Source organism: Medicago sativa, chromosome 6 (assembly GCF_051527215.1).
Source record: "Medicago sativa cultivar Bolivia chromosome 6, Bolivia_mono, whole genome shotgun sequence".
NCBI classification, from domain to species: domain Eukaryota; kingdom Viridiplantae; phylum Streptophyta; class Magnoliopsida; order Fabales; family Fabaceae; genus Medicago; species Medicago sativa.
In genome coordinates, this window is record NC_140754.1 from 75,595,137 (window position 1) to 75,614,523 (window position 19,387).

At 31.9% G+C, this 19,387-nt stretch overlaps 1 non-coding gene across 1 annotated transcript; it reads right to left on the reverse strand.

Annotated features, from left to right (window-relative positions):
• Positions 1-15,240: 15,240 nt before the first annotated feature.
• On the reverse strand, positions 15,241-15,474 carry LOC146916847 (RNase MRP). The gene has a single exon (XR_015016992.1).
• Between the last annotated feature and the right edge of the window lie 3,913 nt (positions 15,475-19,387).

Here is a 19,387-nt window from a genome sequence, read left to right on the forward strand (position 1 = left end):
AGGATATACATTAAATATGCAAAGCAAACTTCCACCAATAAAGTGATCTATAGTTTACGACTTCATAAAAGAGAAAAATCTATGTAAATTGAGAAACTCCTATCATCTTAACAGAAGGTAGAGAAAATAATGACAAATATGTCACAATTATATCGGTCTCTATTGGTAACTGGTAACAAAGAAACACTGACCTTTCTTTACTGAATAGACAGGTGAGTATTCAATTTTCCTAGTGAAATCATATAAAAGGCCGTTTCTACTTTGACGAATTTCATGGTCAAATATACCATCTACCTCGCACACTTTTCTTCAATTTCATGTTTCAACTTGAGAATGTATTCACTGCTAACATCCATGTTATTTAAAGCGGTTACAATATCCGTCTCTGTCTTTGAACGACTTTGCGCGAATGTCCAGCGCGCTCTCTAATTTTCAGTTGTACTGCTTCATGATAATTATTGCTCAGCAAACGAGTACCACTCAATATAAAAAAAGAACTAATTTTTGAAGTGGATATAGCTAAATGGCTGTGGCAATAAGTTATATATAGTAGTGTCCAATACTGTTTTTCTACGTTTTAGAAGCTCTTCCAAGTATAACTCAACATCTCTTGGATCAAGTCCCTCGGGTCCTGCTCCATTTGCACGCAAGTTGTATGCATTAATTTTAAAATGATAGCTAAGCTAAACAAACTTCTTATATTCCATGTACATATTCAATATAACAAAACCCTATGAACCACAGTTCTCTTGAAGCTCAAATGTGTCATATGCAATACATATGAGCAAGGTTGTCAAAATCGGGATTTTGCTTAAGGTCTAAAGCGAATCACAATCAAAATCAAACAAATTTACTCAACTACATTTATAGAATCAATATAGGATAGCAAAATCAAAAATAGTAAAATCGCAATCAAAATCAATGGATTCTATCAAAACAAAAATAATGCTAAATATGTTATAAATTGCATATAATCTTTACTCAAAAGTCCACAAAGCCTAGACAACTAAGACAAAGCCTAGATGCCAAATATTCTTTAGTAGTCCTAATAATTCTAAATAACCTTGACAAAATACTTATAGGCAAATCGTAGATGCATGACAGATATATGATGATGGATAGAAAGGAAAGGATGATGGATTGAAGGGAATAGACAATCTAGTTAGGTATAGTTCATTTTAATCTTGATGTACGGTAAAGAGGCAGTGTGTTGTGAAAAAATAAAATAAAAACATGGTCTTTTATGTATTTATAGAACCGGTCACGAGTACAACCGGGTCAATTTACGATCTGGGTGAAAATTGACCCGTATCAAAAAAGGGATATAATTCTTCAAAATCCTATGATTTTGCATTGATTTCACGATTTTGATGCGATTTTATTAGGAATTTATCTATTTTGGGATTCTGCTATGAATTTGAATCATTAAAGGGGAATAAGTCGGGATTTAAGTCGGGATTTTTACAACAATGCCTATGAGTCTGTTTCTAGAGGTTTTACAACTCGTCCGTGAGAAACTTGGGGAACATGCATGACGCAAATGAGGTCATCCAAAGCAAAATGGTTAATAGAAACTTGGGGAGCAAGTAGGTGTGGATATGATCGGAAGGAAACAAACAATAGTAGCTGAAGCAGTTGGTTTACTCTAATTTGTGGTGTTCATATAGGAGAAGCTTTGGGACTTTGAGATGGGTCCATGAGTTAAACTTAGGACCTGTCGATTTTGAGTTTGACTCTAATGGTGGATAGATTTATGTCCCTTAAACATGATGCAAATCTCTCCTTAGGCAATATTATGAAAACTCCAGTGTTGAGTTTGTACATAGACAAACAAATAAGGTTGTTCATAATCTAGCAAAGTGTTGAGTATGTGTGAAAACAAGCAAATGAAGTTGTCTATAATCTAGTAAAGGCAGCCACATTATTACATAGTTTTTAAATATTTGTTAAAATAAACACATTTCAATTAATGAACAGCAAAAAAAAAAAAAAAAGTTAATGCAAGTTACCAACAACTTTTGCACAACATATATTTGCAAATTTCGCTGATAACCGATCATGAACTTATAAATAATAATGCGATTTGAAGGTTATAAACCCCATCATTCCATTTTTGTTTGTCGATGTGGGACTTTTTGAGTGCCCTTTTCGTAAGCAAGCATTTATCTTTAATACTTGAGGGTATGAAAATCAATCAGATTATAGTAGCTCATTTACTTATTCAAGCCCTCGTTTTCTCTTCTAAGAATTAAGATTTTAGACGTACGTTAATCTTCTTTTCTAAGAAGTTAGGTGAGGATATTAATTTAGTACCTTACCATCAGATAGGATTAAAGTTTGTTCCGTCTCTCTATCTGATCTCATAATGCTAAGAATGAATATTTAACTTTGTTTTTTAATATCTATGAAATAATATTAGTTATGTTACAATCTTAAATTATTATATATAAACAAATAGTAATACTCATTTAGATTAAATTCACCTCATCCGTTTTGAATGCATCACTACAACCTTCGCCTAGTTCCATCTACGCCTTTTTAGAAACTGGAATCCCTTCCCTATGCTAAAAACATATATACGTTTATTTTTCAAATTTATTTAAAAATTTAATTTCAAAATGATCAATATATATTTAACTATCAGCAGTTTTGAAAGGCCCAACTAATTAATTCGGATCAGAGCATATTGTTGAAACTGCAAAACAAACATATCCTATTGATACAAGTTATATAGCTCATCGTGGAGTAATTTTGCAGGATATGACCGGAAACTGTGTTCTATTTGTAAATCAATCAGAAACGGCTTTCCATTTATTTGTACATGTGATTTTGCAATGCGAGCTCGGTATGATGTGTATAGATGGTTAGGTTTGGTGTTGGATTGCTGATTATGCTCAGAATTTATTCAGTCTATTCAAATACATTTAGTATATTCAGAATGGTGGTCATGTCCACTTATTCGAATCGGAAGTCATCTCTTGACGGACAGTTATGACCAGCGAATAGTCAGTATACTAAATGGCATTTTCTGCATTTGGAGCTGCTATGACCAACTGATATCTGTTTTTACAAACAAAGAGCGCATGAAATAGAGAACAGATCTATTTGCTCTCAACTACATCAAATAGAAGATAGCAAACCGATAATTAGAAAAACAAATAAGCTCATTGTAATAAGATATAGAAAAACAACAACAGAATCATATATCTTTTTTAACAAACAACAACAGAATCATTGAATCCTAGAAAATGAGCAATTGTAGCTAGTCATGCTCATTGCAACGTGTAGGGGAACTTGGTTGGTTTTCATTTTTCCCTCATTTTATTAGGTTTTTAAATTTGGCCTAGTTGGTAATTAAAAACCGACTTGTAGGGTGATGAATGTTACTTTGTATAAACTCATTTTAAACACTTTGGTGGTAAACCTATATTTATTCTAATATTAAATTATGTGTTTCCGCAATACAAATTCTACGTAAAACTAATGTTTTTTTCCATTACATTTCAATTTCAATCTATATAGTCATACAATTAGACCTGGTTAAGATATAAACATTACTACATTTGTGTGTACATAGTGATTAATTATGCTTTTACCTATTGAGGGTCAGCCAATTGTAAATCTGTGAGTAGTAACACATATCATTTTTCATGTTGGTTGTTTACCTTTGGTATGTGTGCTCCTGTGCCACAAACCATGTTGGTTGTTCATCTTTTATCAGTGTTGTTCTGTGTCACAGGCTGTGTTGTTTATTCGCTTGTGGCCTGTGATATCATATCTCTTGTGTCACAGGCTTCTTTGGTTGTTCTTGTGCGGGTTCTTTCCCTCTCATGCCAAGGCCATGTGGACTCTTTTAGCGACAAGCCCTTTGTAACTTAACGACCATGCAGAATCTTTTCATGACGAGCCCTTTGTAATTTACAATTGATTCGGCGTCGGCCCATACTGGAACTGGCAAAATATAGACTATGTTCATGAAGAAATGAAAATACAAGTTGGAAATAGAAGAGAAAGACAAACTTTGAAAGTTTAACGACTTTTAACTAGTTAAAACCCTATTTAATGCCTTCTAATTTTATTAGTCAGTTCGGCTTTATGAGTTGGGTCGATAACATGTTCAATTTTTGAAACATTGATTTGTTATGAATGAAATACCATGAATGTAAATTGGCGAGTTTTTGGTATTTGTCGCTATATATTTTTTGAAACAAACCTTATAATAAGTTGTAAACATTTTGGTTTTAGTCCCTACCATTTACAAAAACGTGTATATGGAAACATAGGATGATTGGCATTGGATGACGTAACAAATACGGCTGATTTGGCAAAGTGGATGATGAGTCACACAGTGGGAGGGACAAAAAAATCGTAGAGGGAGCAAAACCAAAAGAATGTAATTAAGCAGGGACAAAATATCTAAAAAATTTCATCTTCTCTAACACTACTAAAAAATCCATCTTCTCCTTTGCGTAGAAAGTTTCATATTCATATCGAACATCTCTTAATCTTCATCCTCAACTCAAAATCCATAATCCAACTACTCAAAACCATCATTAACATATAAAAACCTTAATTTCTATAAAATTTTATAACCAAATAGAAGAAAGATTTAAAAACCAAAAAAACTAAACAACAAAAGCTTGTTGCATCCTGCTTTAAGTTTATCAACATTGTTCAAGGAAAGTGCTTCAAATGGCACATTTAAACCGCATCAAGGCACAAGAACCAAATGAATTCACAAACACGCAGTTCCTATATTGTCAATCCAATTATATCCAACTGAAGCTTTAATTTCTTTATTCCATTATTGTTTATCTTCAAAACTTGGAAAATTAATCAACCTTTTTCAAACACTTTCACTACGCTTTTTTTTTTTCTTTTGAAGAAGAAATAGAATTCAAGTGTATGATTTTTAATGGGTTAAATAAAAAATGTGGGAGCTATGTTTCTCAACAATCTTCCTCGCTGTAATCAATTTCGAACACGAATGGTGGTGACGTAAAGAGTTTGGAAGTTTTCTTGGTTTGAGTTTGTTAGTTTGAAGGGGAAATGTTTTATGGGTTTGTGATGATGATGACAAAGATTGTAGCATGGGTTTGAGTTGATGATGAGTAAGAACTTTCAGGTTTTTTGTTAGGTGGAAGGGAATGGTTTTAGGCTTTTGGTTTTCTTTTGGTGATGATGGATTTAAACGTTAAAATCAAAATGTTTGCATCTTACCGAGTTTGTTTTAAAAAAAAGGGTTAATTAATAGTGTTTTACCCCCTGTAATATACGATATTTCCGGTTTACCCCCTGTAATTTTAATTTTTTAAATTTCATCCTTGTAATTTGAAGATTTTAGGTTTACCCCCGTCAGGAATTTTGAATGTAAAAAATTGATGACATGGCAGGGGATAAACAGAAATTTACTCTAATTACATGGGGCGAAAGTACCATAAATTTTGTAATTTGATGCCATGAAAGTCCAAACCAAAAAATCTTCAAATTACAAAAATGAAATCTAAAAAAATAATTACAGGAGGGTAAACCGAAAATGGCTTATATTACAGGGTAAAACACTATTAACCCAAAAATATAAATATACCGAAAACAAAAAAATCGTTTCAAAAAGTAGAGAGAACGGCCGAAAACAAAAAAATCGTTTTAAAAAGTAGAGAGAACGGAAAGTCATAAACAATATCCCAATAGATTGCATTTCCATTACTCAATCATATAGGTAAGGCACCTAGACGATTATAAACACTCTCATACTTGTACATCCAGTCAATGTGGGACTATTTGTATGGCTCCATTATGCTTCTTTATCTGTCAATGTGGGACTCAGTGGCGGATCTTTATTTTTTTCCTGGGTTGCCAAGTATTCGAAGAATATATATTAAACAGTTTCAAAAAATGTACATTATTGTAAACTGCTGTGGTGGTAATATTGTCATGATTCATACATGGGGATGCTGGTTTGAATCCCACCAGGACATTTTTTTTCAAATAAAATAAGAAAAATTCGCTTAGAATAGAATTATAAAAAGCAGGGTGCCAGGGATCAAACGCCACCTTTAATACACTGGGGGGACCGCTTAACTGCTGCAACGACAATGAATTAGTGAAATAGTATGCATAATATGAAATTTATATAAAAACTGGGGGGTGCAGTCAAGGTTATCAAAATCGGGACTTTACTTCAAGTCGAAAGGGAGTAGCAAAATCGAGACTCGTAAAATCGCAATCAAAATCGAAGGATTTTACTCAAGGACTTTTGTAGAATCGATGTATGATAGTAAAGTCGGGACTCGTAAAATCGCAATCAAAATCGAGGATTCTACCAAAACAAAAATAATGTTAAATATATGTTATAAATTGCATATGGTCATAAATGTTTAAAGTTCAAAGTCCACAAAATACATATACATAAATGTGGGAGAAGTGAAGAAATGAAAATTTTTGGCCTTTCAGGTATTTATAGAACGGGTCGTGGATTCAAATCGGGTCAATTTACGAACCAGGTCAAAAATTGACCCTTATCAAAAAAAATGAACAAAATCCTTCAAAATCCATCAAAATCCTGCGATTTTGAATGGATTTCACGATTTTGTACGATTTTGTGCGATTTTGATAGGATTTTGCCTGTTTTTGGGACTTTGCTATGGATTTTAGTCGTTGAAGCTACGCAAAGTCGCAAAAACCAGGATTTTGAGACTTAAGTCGGGTTTTTGATAACAATGGGTGCAGTGGCACCTGGGGGTCTCTGAAGAGATCCGCCACTGGTGGGACTATTTATGCCAATTTTAAAGAACATGTATCATTAATTGCTTATAGCTACAAAAAAGATATTTAGGTTTCCACTATCTAAAACTGAATGATCATATAAGACAAGGTTTGAATGGTAGAATTCAATTGGTCATCCTTAAAAGTTTTTCTCTTAACTCCTTATAATAGTTTATTTTTCTTCAAATACCATATATATGATCTATATGAATTTACATTCTCGATAGTTTAATCAAACAACACCAAATTCAAAAGCAAATTTGCATCGGTTCTATAGGATGGAGGGTATAGCCGTCTAATTTTTGGAACCAACCTCATTGATATGTTGATGTAATAACAGGTACTAATTGGAACCAATTTGATTTGTCTAAATAATTCGCAGGACATAAGTAATTGATGATCGAACTGAACATAGATTCTATTTATTATCAACGATGGCGGACCCAACTATAACATAACACGAAGAATCTGAAGTAAAAAAGGGATTTTTGTTTTTAAACTGCACCATCATATCAGTTTTAAAAATATTCGTATGATGTGTCAACACATTATTGGATGCATGCGTAAAATAACTTACATGCATAGTAATTAATCTCTTTAGACATCATCAATTGGATCCAATCTTCATTGTTGTTCAAGGTAATTCCTACTTAGTCATGTTGGTTCTGTGATTCTTTCTTATACAGGGTATAGATTGCATGAGTGTATAATGTTCAAGTAAATTCCTAAATGTTTTTCCCTGATTCCTCATTAATATTGTTTTGCTTTCTTTATGAATTATGTATTTGATATGCTGATTTTTTTTTCATCACAAAGTTCCAGTAGTTTATAACACCAAATATTACTATGAGGCTCGATTTGAAACATGAAAGGTTACTTTTTTTGGCGACTAATTAATCTAGCTTCAAGGCAAGTTTATATAGAAATTAAATCTTTGCATTTTGTCTATTTATGCAAAATAACAATTCAATGTTAGCACTAAGATAAACTTAATATGCCTACTTTGTCACCTATACATATTACATTAGATGATTGTGTACATAAGAAATGCAGTTTAGCCTCTATCTATTAGTCTTAAACTTGATTAAAGATCAAATAGTGTTCCAATAAATGCATTTGGCAGTGAGATGAATACGATCAATGGACTCTTAATTTCAAACCGAATTTGGTGTGTTGCTACGCATCATCCTGCAAAAGTCATCATTAAACCATATCAGGGTCTTATACATCATGTTACATTTATAAACTGTGTTTTATCATTGTTTTACGCAATCCGTAGCATGCAACTTTCCCTCAAGGTAGCATTAGATGTTCTCTTTTTCGGTTGCAATTTTATTGCACATACAAGGAAACTAAGTATAGTGACATTGACGGAGACTTCGATGAATGCCTTTAAAACCCTTTAAAAGACGAGTCAATTAAAAATGGTTTTGTCAGACATGTGACACTATTCGTCAAAGCTAGATTCTTCAAGGAAGTCATTTTGGTTGCTGGAATCATTGATGAAGAAAGGTAAAGAGAAAACATATCAGAACAAATACGTGCTTAAATTGAGGGAGAAAGATAGAGTAGAAAGTTGTTATTCTCTTTTTCTAGATAAATTGAACAAGCAGAAACATAAGGATCCATCCTCACAATCATCTGTATTGAAGACAACGGTTTTATGACTATGTTTCAAACATTTTCTTTATAAAACTTTATGGAATCTTTATCACAAAGGCAGTGGTATTTCCGCTCAAGACTCATCTGTCTCAAAGTTTGGTCTCTGCAAACTGCAGCGATTTATAAGGTGCTCCTCCTGAAACTATATATCCAAGGATGAGAAGAGAGGTTCCTAATATGGAAAAGTAAGTTTGCATGGGGATGAAAATCATTCTCCTTATGATCTGTTTGGGATTTTGGATGGGAAGGAAGGGGAGAATGTTGGAGGGATGAGAGTAGAGGATAAAATGGAATAGTCCTCAATTTTATTGAGATTGGTTTTTGTAGAGAATGATAAATAAATACTTATGATTAATATATTTTTAACTTTGAAAGCAATATTCCTTCAAAAAAAAAAAGAAAACTTTGAAAGTATTATAACAACATAGATTGGATTTGAAAAACTTACCCAAAACCTTCCAAACTCCCTACTCGAATACGAATTTTTAGTTCCCCAAATCAAGGGGATTTTGTATTATGAAAGAAAATTAAACCCCCAAAGCACTCCACTATATATCATAGTTCTCCATTCTTTTCACGTGTTCATTCTCTCTGTCTTTATTTTTTTTACAAACCCTCCCCTCCCCTCAAAACTTCCAAACAGAGTCTTAGTATCAAAAATCAGATTCAAAGTTGTGTGGAAGTCAGATTCCATGATGATAAATCCGTATCCCAGGTGATCAAAATCATAATTTTATAAAAAAAAAAAAGGGTTAATTAAGTTTTTAGTCCCTATAAATATTCACAGTTTTGTTTTTAGTCCCTATAAAATAAAATCACACTTTTTAGTCCCTGTGACATTTTCCTTAAGCATTTTAGGGACTAAAAATGCTGATGGAAAAATTTTATAGGGACTAAAAATGCTGATGAAAAATTTTATAGGGACTAAAAATGTTGATGGAAAATTTTATAGGGACTAAAAAGTGTGATTTTATTTTGTAGGGACTAAAAACAAAACTGTGAATATTTATAGGGACTAAAAACTTAATTAACCCTAAAAAAAATACGCAGTTAATAATTTACAAACGCCATCGTAATTAAAAAAACTAAAAAATGAGAATGTATTTGAGTAATAATACAATGACTTAAATGGATGTCAATTAGAATTAAAAAAGAAATCCTATTAAAATGGCATTATCATATAAATTGGATTACAATTTAAAAAATATCCAATTAAGATGTCATCACCCGGTTATTATTCACCATTTGGATTGACTTATTTTGAGTTTATGTGAGTTTATCTACTCCCATAAGCCTTTTTAAAGGTGTTTGAGTAAATAAACAAAAATAGCTTATCATAGTTTCATAAAGCTTAATACGGAGCTTAAGAATTTATGTACCTGCTTCAATTCTCGTGGATGCACTTTTTCCAAACATTATTTTAATTATTATGTAAATATCTTTGGCGGTGCATGAATAGAGAATTATAGCTATACTTATCTTATTAAAGTAACACATGTAACAAGATTTTTATTATTTTTTTTTTTTTACGTAACAAAATGAAAATGATTAACAAAAAACAAACTTAACTTGCTTACTTCTAATTTAGGAATGTTCCCTGACAACCAGTTGTTCGAAATAACCATATGGTATCTAGATGCTCCATTTTTAACAAAGTCATCATATATTAAAGAAAGCTTATCATATACTCCATTATCATACTTGTGTATGATGATGTTTACACTATTTATTTACACCTCTAATATTAATTTTGGCTTATACGAGTATTGATCATTTTTTTTAAGGACGAATATATATATATATATATATATATATATATATAATTAAAAATATATAATTATAATTAATATATTATAATATTGTTTTTTACATCTTGATTTAATCTTAATAATCGTGGTTTGATTCTTTGACTTTTTATTGGTAAATTAAAAATATTTAAAAATTCTATAATTGCTTATGTTACATTCAAACACTTCAATTTATGTAAGTACTTTTTCATGTATATATCCAAACATAAAGAGCTTATCAAGTATAAGAGCTTATGATGTACCTCTGCACTTTGATCACTTGGCTATGCCAAAAAAGTTGAGAAAAATGAAGCTTATAATAGTAAGTACTTTTTCGTGTATATATCCAAACATAAAGAGCTTATCAAGTATAAGAGCTTATGATGTACCTCTGCACTTTGATCACTTGGCTATGCCAAAAAAGTTGAGAAAAATGAAGCTTATAATAGTAAGTACTTTTTCGTGTATATATCCAAACATAAAGAGCTTATCAAGTATAAGAGCTTATGATGTACCTCTGCACTTTGATCACTTGGCTATGCCAAAAAAGTTGAGAAAAATGAAGCTTATAATAGTAAGTACTTTTTCGTGTATATATCCAAACATAAAGAGCTTATCAAGTATAAGAGCTTATGATGTACCTCTGCACTTTGATCACTTGGCTATGCCAAAATAGTTGAGAAAAATGAAGCTTATAATAATTTGATGCACCTTACAACTTTGATCACTTGGCTATGCCAAAAAAGTTGAGAAAAATGAAGCTTATAATAATTTGACGCACCTTACAAGGTTACAAGGTATTGATTAATTTGCACCTCTTAATCTTAAACATTCATGTTTGATAATAGAACTTCGAAGATTTTAAACAATGATGTACTACATAGTTCAAGCGATGTGGGACTATGTTAGTGCCTCATTAATCGCTTTTTAAGATTTAGAAAAAAACCAAAAAAACATAATCAAAATCATACAGTAAGAAAGCATCTAATCTAACCAGTGCCTCGTAGAAGTTGAACTCCTAAGTACTTCAAGGATAACATTTTTTTTTTCAGCCAAAAAGATAATTTGTTTAATTATGTGTGCATTTGTGCATATAGTCTTGGAGATACATAGTTGATAATAGTGTTTGCTCACATTCATTTTTGTGGTTTATAATGTGATCCACAAATTGTTGCTACATGACTATTTGCCATTCTAACGTAATGGATAATGATGATGCAACTTGCCATTTGCAAATTTTGATGACACGTATCTCTTTAGAATATATTAGCATTTTTGGTTTAGAAGTTGTGGCAATTGGACCGATTCTTTTAAGATAATAACTTTATTCGCAGTATGGTTTTGAACCATTGAATTAACCTCTTCATTGCATTTTAACCCAACACATCACCAATTGCATGCATTCACACTTTCCCAAAGCATCAAGAACACCATTTTCATCATTCTAGTTTCTTTCCTTAGCAACGTTCTGCATTTTAATCTTCATCAAGGCATGCTTTCATGTTTTTCAACTTATAATTTCATAAAAAGAACTATTTTGTATAATTATAATTTCATAAAAAGAACTATTTTGTATAATCTTTGCTAGGAAAATTTTATGTTCAAGAAAAATGGTATTTGGAAAAACACATAGTTCTTCATCAAACGATGATACTTTTACTACATGCATGCATGAGATTAAGAGTTTGAAATCTAAAGAAAGAAAGCATCTTTTCACATTGGAAATTAATATGAAGATACATGGTACCTTATTGTTGTTCTAATGCATGGAAAAACAAACAAATAGAAGCTTAGGCCTAAACTGTTGAAAAACTGAATTTTTGTTCAAAATCTTTTCATTCTGGGATGATTCGCTAGGTGAACCTGCACTCGTCCAACGAACCTGGCAGAACCTAGAATGGGGATGTCTGAAAATCAGTATATTATTGCCTTCGAATCAAGCATGTTTACAACATGAAGAAGCACGTTTCATGACAAGGGACGTTTCTGGTTGGGGTGGGGGTGTAACTATACGAATGAGTTAAACTCTATAGATATTTTTTTTAACTTGAAAGCATGTTTAAAATTTTGTTTAGTCTGATGGGAGTATAAGTTAACCTCTAGTTAATTATCTTCTTTGAATTATCATTTTTCATCTCAAAGTTTGTGTTTTCTAATATGGATGACAAATATGCAATAGCTACTAGGAAACCATGAGTAGCAAGGCTGATCTGATCGGCTTCAATTTCATCTATGCGGGCGCTGGGAGTTCCGTCTGTTTCAACATTCTCATAATTATAACCGTGCAGTTTAATTGTGCCATTCTGTAAGCTGCAGTACCTTTAATTGTGTCTTATTTGTTCTTTATTTATATTTATATTTATATTCGTGTTCACCAAGGCTTATGACTCATAATAAATTACCTTGTGATTATAATGCTGGTGTTGAAAGTTTTGTTGCCTTCTATTACTTATTCAATGAAGGTTAGTTGATAAATATTGTGATCTCTATCCATAAGCATTCTATTTTTTCTAACATAGAGTGAAAACAACCTTATGCAATTGAGAAGGGAACTTTTGTTAGATGTGTTTTCTCACAATGATCATTCTATTTTTCTTGAAGATTCTCTTATATCCTGCGTAGCAATAAACAAACCTTGACTTTAGACATGAATGAATATACAGTTATCTTCTCGTATCTTCTGCAGTTTCTACACAACTATAAGATTCAGTTCTCTTACAATTGTGGATTCGCTACTTTCATCACATCGGCAGTCGCTTGATCAAAATTCATCACATCGGCAGTCGCTTGATCAAAATTGAACAATCTGTATTCAAGCTCGTTTTCTGAATCATAAATTAAAAGTTTCTCAAAACCGATAAAAAGAATTAAGTAATATTATATAATAATTATAAATATAATATTATAATATAATATAATAGTATAATATTATAATATAATATAATAGTACAACCCAAGGCAGAGACGGATTCAAATAAACAAGGCAGAGACGGATTCAAATAAAACAATTACTCAACCTATAGTACAAGGGCACTTGAAAGTATATAAACATTGTCTATTACTTCTCTCACTCGATGTGGGACTATTTTTAGTTCCCCTATTCTTACTTCTTTAAGCTTTAGAAAAGGAAACATAAGCAAATAATTCAGGGGCAGCTCAAAATCATATAGTAAGCAAGCAATTATTCAAGGACTCTTAGAAGTTGAACTCTTAAGTTTATTTCAATTTTATAGAATGTGTATCATTAATTATGTTAATTCCTTATAGTTACGCACTATATATGAAGATAAAAGCTACACATTTTTATGTTTTCGCAAAAGCATCATAGACCCGAGATGATATATACGACAAGGTTTGAATAGTAGAACTCAAATGATCATCCTAAAAGTTATCTCTTAACTCCTAATTACATCAGCTTATTTTACTTATTTTCAAATAGCATGATCAATTTAAGCATTACATTATGAACAAAAGTATTTTAGCATTCTTCCTTGATCATTATCAAAATAATTTTTCATTAGATCACATATCCTTCTCAAATCCACCAAAAGATCATTAATCCCGTTCATCGTTTATGCCTAGAAACGCAACAAATATATTGCTTTGGAAAATCCAAATTAACTGTTCAATTGTTAGCTGTGTCGCAGTGAATGATTAATTTTATACTTCTAAATATTGTTAGTTTAGAGCAACATAATATTTGATCGTGAATTGTCTTTTATTTCTTTTTACTTCTTGTGTGGAGATTTCCAACCAGAAGTAGTGTAGCGCATCTTGGAGTCATTTTGGTACGTATAATGAGAGGAGACTGTATTCTTTTTGTGAATAAACAGCCTTTCATTTATTTGTACATGTCATTTTGCAAAGTGAGTTTGGTATGATGTGTTTAGATGGTTAGGGTTTGTGTTGGTCATGCCTTAGAAATTTTTCACTCTGTTCGAGTGCATTAGTAGGGCAGTCCGAGGTGAAAGGTTAAGGAAACGAACTTGGTTGATTTGGCACACAATATTATGGGCTATATGGAAGGCGAGAAACGACAAAATTTTCGCAAACAACGTTAAGGAAGTGGTGGATGATACTAAAGTTTAATAAATGGGGGTTTAATTGAAAGAAAATTCCTCATGTATATTTTTCTGAGTAGTCGTTGGACCCGTTTAACTATATGTGAAGGAGATACGATTTCTTTTTGTCGAGTTTTGTGAAGTATCTACTGCGTTTTGTTTGTTGGAGTAGTTGTTGCTATCTGTTTTTTCGGATTCTGCTGCAATGTCCTTAATTCTTTGTTGTTGGAATTTTTTTGGTTTTGTTTTCATTTGTGGGTGAAGTATAAGTCTTTCTTATAAATATTGCTTTGTAGGGCCTACTAATTTGTGTCAATTGATGTATAAATATTCTAACAAAGGTAATCTATAAGCACTACATCTACTATAACAGTTATTTTTCCCTTTGATTAAAGAAACTTATACCTTCTCTCATGGAATGTTTGCATTTTGTAGAAATGAAGACAGGTCAAAATGTGTTTGCTAAAAAAATGTTGGATTCTAGTTCAAATATCATCTATTTTGTTATTATATAATTTCATGCCTTCAAGCTTAGTGGTTGGTCTTTAAGTGCATAAGAAGTGACACATCATAAATGTGTGGTGTAGCAGAAGAAGGAAATGTGATTTAGTAAACTCTGGCAAGAGGGAGGTAATTAACTAAAGTTATATTAACCTCAATTCCAATAATAATAAGGTATGGTATATCTTATTATAGGTAAATAGGTGTTTATCCTCAATTTCATTAATAATAAGAGTGATCACTTATGATATTTTGCTAGCACAATTTTATGTGCAAAAATATATCCAAACTATCTATTATGTCCAACTGGTCTTCTCCATTACCTTCCCTATATTATGCACACAATTGCAACATGATATATGTTGAAGTTGGGCTGCATGGACACAAAAAATATATAACCCATCTTCTAATAAAAAGTACGGAAAGAATATATAAAGCAAAAATTTCGATTTGTTTTAAAAAAGTGGATCTTGAAGCATAAGCCCCGTTCAGTTAGTCACGAAGACCGTGTGAATGACTGTAAACATTCAGCCAATTATCATGTGTGAGAATTGTTATGGCTCCACACACGTGTCTCAGCCCAATTCCTAACTCGATGATTAACCTGTTTCCAGGTCTGCATTTCTGCAGATTTGGCCCGGGGACTTTCCTGAGCCCTGCATACCGCAAGAGCCCATTCACACCACTTCAAGGTCAAGAGATAAAGTGAGAGTTGCTTAGTTATTTATATACAACATTAGTCTATCATACAATATTTTTTGTCGATGTGGGACTTTATTAAGTGCTCCTTTTCTTGGTTTTTTAAGGTTTAGAAGAATCAACATAAAAGAAAAATTTAGCAAGAATATGTCCAACGTCTTGAGTCTTGACATATAATATTGGTTTGATTCCTTTATAAATAATATTGGTTTGATTCCTTTATAAATTAAGTATTTGATATGCTGAACTTTTTCGCTGGAAGAAAGAGGTTGGACTTTGAAACATGAAGGCATTTGTTTTGGGGATTTGGTGAATGATTAAATACCATATCATAATTTAAACAGTGAAGGGCATTGAAGGCAAGGATGTTAAGGCAAGATTTGTTGTCTTGGATTTGTCTTTGCATTTGTCTATTTATGCAAAATAAGAATTTAATGTGAGCACCTAAGATAAACTTAATATGCCTACTTTGTCACATATACATATCACATTAGATGATTGTGTACATAAGAAATGAAGTTTAGCCTCTATCTATTATTCTTAAACTTGATTATAGATCAAACAGTGTTCCAACAAATGCATTTGACAGTGAGATCAATACGATCATTGGACTCTTGATTTCAAACCGAATGATTTTTTTTTTTTTTTTTTTAGTGATAATGTTTCAGTTGTGACAAATAACCCCTAAATTGTGGTCTTGGTTAGCCACCATCTTAAACACAGCACTCCAAATATAGTCCAACTAGAATTTGCTTATTTGAATTATTGAATTTAACTATATTTTTAGGAGACAATGATACACTAGATGGAAAAGGTGAAGTGTGGTGGCAAAAGTTCCATAAGGGAAACCTTACTAATGCCATGGCTTGCTTGATTGAAATCTTGTAAACCCTATTCCTTCGCTTAGTAATTCTCCATTCTGGAATGTCCATCCTGCTTAAAACAGGTTCATTTTTTTTTTCTTTCAATGTAACATAAATCCCATTCCTTCGCTTTGTCGCTCTCGTTGTATTCCTTCGCTTAGATTCGCAGTCTCACCTAAGATGTCCCAAGGTGAGGATAACAGAGTCAGCGATTTGCCAAACGCCATTATCACTCTCCACTTCAACGACCAAAACTCTTTCCGATATTTTGTCCACTTGGGCATCCTCACACGTGAATCTTTGCAATGTATACTATCAATCTTTAATCATTGTAACATCAACACTATTGTACAAAGTTTTTAAATATAAGAAATTGAATGCAGCAACATTATTGTTCAAATAATCAAAATTATGTGAACTATTTTGACCCGGGCTTAAGAAAAGTCAATGAATAATTTGGCCCGAAACATTGAGGTTTTTAATGTCTATGCGACAGCAAAACTCAAATTCCTTATAATTGGGGATTTTTTGCATTCACGCATTCATGACACCGGTGGTCGTTTGATCAAGATCATATTGTCTAACTTTAAGCTTGGTTTTTTGAATTAAAAAACAAATTGAAATCTGATTCTTTTCGACCTTCTGATGTTGGTCGAGCATCCACTAATGTTCATGAATGCGTGTATGTAGAGAATCACCAATTAATATTGTTTTGCTTACTTTATGAATTGTATATTTATATGCTGAATTTTTTCTTCGGAAGAAAGATACAGTGGTTTATAATACCAGATATTACCGAGGTTGGACTTTCAAACATCAATTATTATTATTTTTGGCGAATAATTGATCTAGCTATAAGGCAAGTTTATATTAAGTTAATTATGTTGTTGCAGATGACCGGAAGATGATAAATCTCTAAAACAGTAAATTGTGAAGTAAAACCTAATGTCTGACGTAGCCACTAAATTGAAAAACTAGCCGCAAGGAAATGGTACCGAGGCTATCAAGACAAGAGAATGAAACAGACACAAGGTAAACCATGAATTTTTAAATGCTTTTTTTCTTGTGAGCTATTTGATTATTTTGTTCCATATAACTTTTTCTAACCCCTTCCAAGTCATTATCAATATGGCAACGTGACTATACCAAGTCATTATCTAATGAGATTCTGTCAAAAAAAAAAAAAAAAAAACTAATGAGATCAAAAGGAATATGTTTAATTACGTAATTTTCCAAATGAAGCCTAAATGATGCATGAGAATGAGATGGCTATAGTAGTGGTGTTTTTTTTTTTTTTGAAAGATATAGTGGTGTTGTTGTGTGCATAAGAAATGCAATTGGAAGATGGCAGTTATATGAATATGATCGAACATAGGACTCTTTTAATTTCAAACCGAAATGTTTTTTCTTTTATAATGATATTGCTTCTGTTGTGTCAAATAACCCTCATACCAAATAAGTTTACACTGTTATGAGACATTTGAAGAACCAAGTTATGAAATTCCCCTTTCTTAAATGACAGTAAGCTACTTTTCATCTTTAAAAAAAAAAAAAGTAAGCTACACACCGATACTTCTAATGGATGATGCGTGCGCGTGGTAGAACATGGACAAAATATCGACATATATGATTGCGTTCAATTAATTAATTTTGTTTAAATTTTTACCGCCTTCAACTTATCCATGTTGGTATTTGGTCGGTTCCAGTGCTTCAACTTAATAATTGTCTTTTATCAAACAAATGTCTCATGTTGGTATTTAAATCATCTCTAAAACATAAGTAGACAACGACAAATCAATTTAGAGATGCGATAATTTAAAGAATAGTTATAAATTGGCATCCATTGAATTGATATGCTTACTTGACAGCCCACCATTAATGGCATAGTTAAAAGAAAAATATGTATTATATAAATCAGCAGTGCTATTTAGTGGGAAAGAAAACATCAAGAAATTATCAAGAAAGGTTTAGAACCGTGTCATATCCCATCAGATCTAGTCCTTTAATACAATGCATGGGTAGCTGGCAAATAGCAAGGTGAAGAAATGCACTGTCGTGATGTTCTCGAGAAATAATTTCTTGGGACAAGTAGCATTTCCGATAGATAAATATATGGCTTTTATGTGATGGGCAAAGCATCCATAAACAAGTTTAATGTGGTTATTATAGATCGTATTTTACATAAATATATGTATCGTATTTTATCTTTCATTTTATTTTATTCTGATGTTTGCTCTTGTATCTACTTCTGTCAAGTGAATCATGTCTCATGATCGAAAATTGGAAGCACATGTCTGATACTCCACCTTTAAGAAGAGGAATAAGGTTTTTTTTTTTTTTTGAAGAGGAGGAATAACGCTTTTTTAACCCCCACCGACAAGTTGGATGGGTTGAAGATACAACTTAATAGATACTTTATCCATTTTCGTGAAAATAAAACTACTTCTCATATTTTTGTACAGGTACCGTTAATTAGATCAAATACACCTAAGCACGTACTCCCTCTGGTCCTAAATATAAACAAATTTGACTTTTTAGGTTCATTCAATTAATGATGTATATGGTTCATAATATGGACCACATACATCATTAATTGAATGAATCTAAAAAGTTAAATTTGCTTATATTTAGGACCGGAGGGAGTATTTAATTGTGTGACTTATTAGTGAGTTTTTTTTTATGAGGGATTATTAGTGAGTTTTGTTGTCGATGAACAAAAGGTACTCTCTCCATTTCAAAATATAAGCAAAATTCACTTTTTAAGTTCATTCATTTAATGATGTATATGGTTCATAATATGAACCACATACATCATTAAATGAATGAACCTAAAAAGTAAATTTTGCTTATATTTTGAAACGAAGGGAGTATATGATAATTACAAGACAGAAATGTAACACCCATACTACACGTATCTAGAAAGTCTAGCACGTGCATTGAATTTAGTACTGGATACATTAAAATATACAACAATAAAATTTTCAATGAATGTTTATACAACAAATTGCGTTCGTACATACAATAACATAAACATCTTAGCATTTTAGTT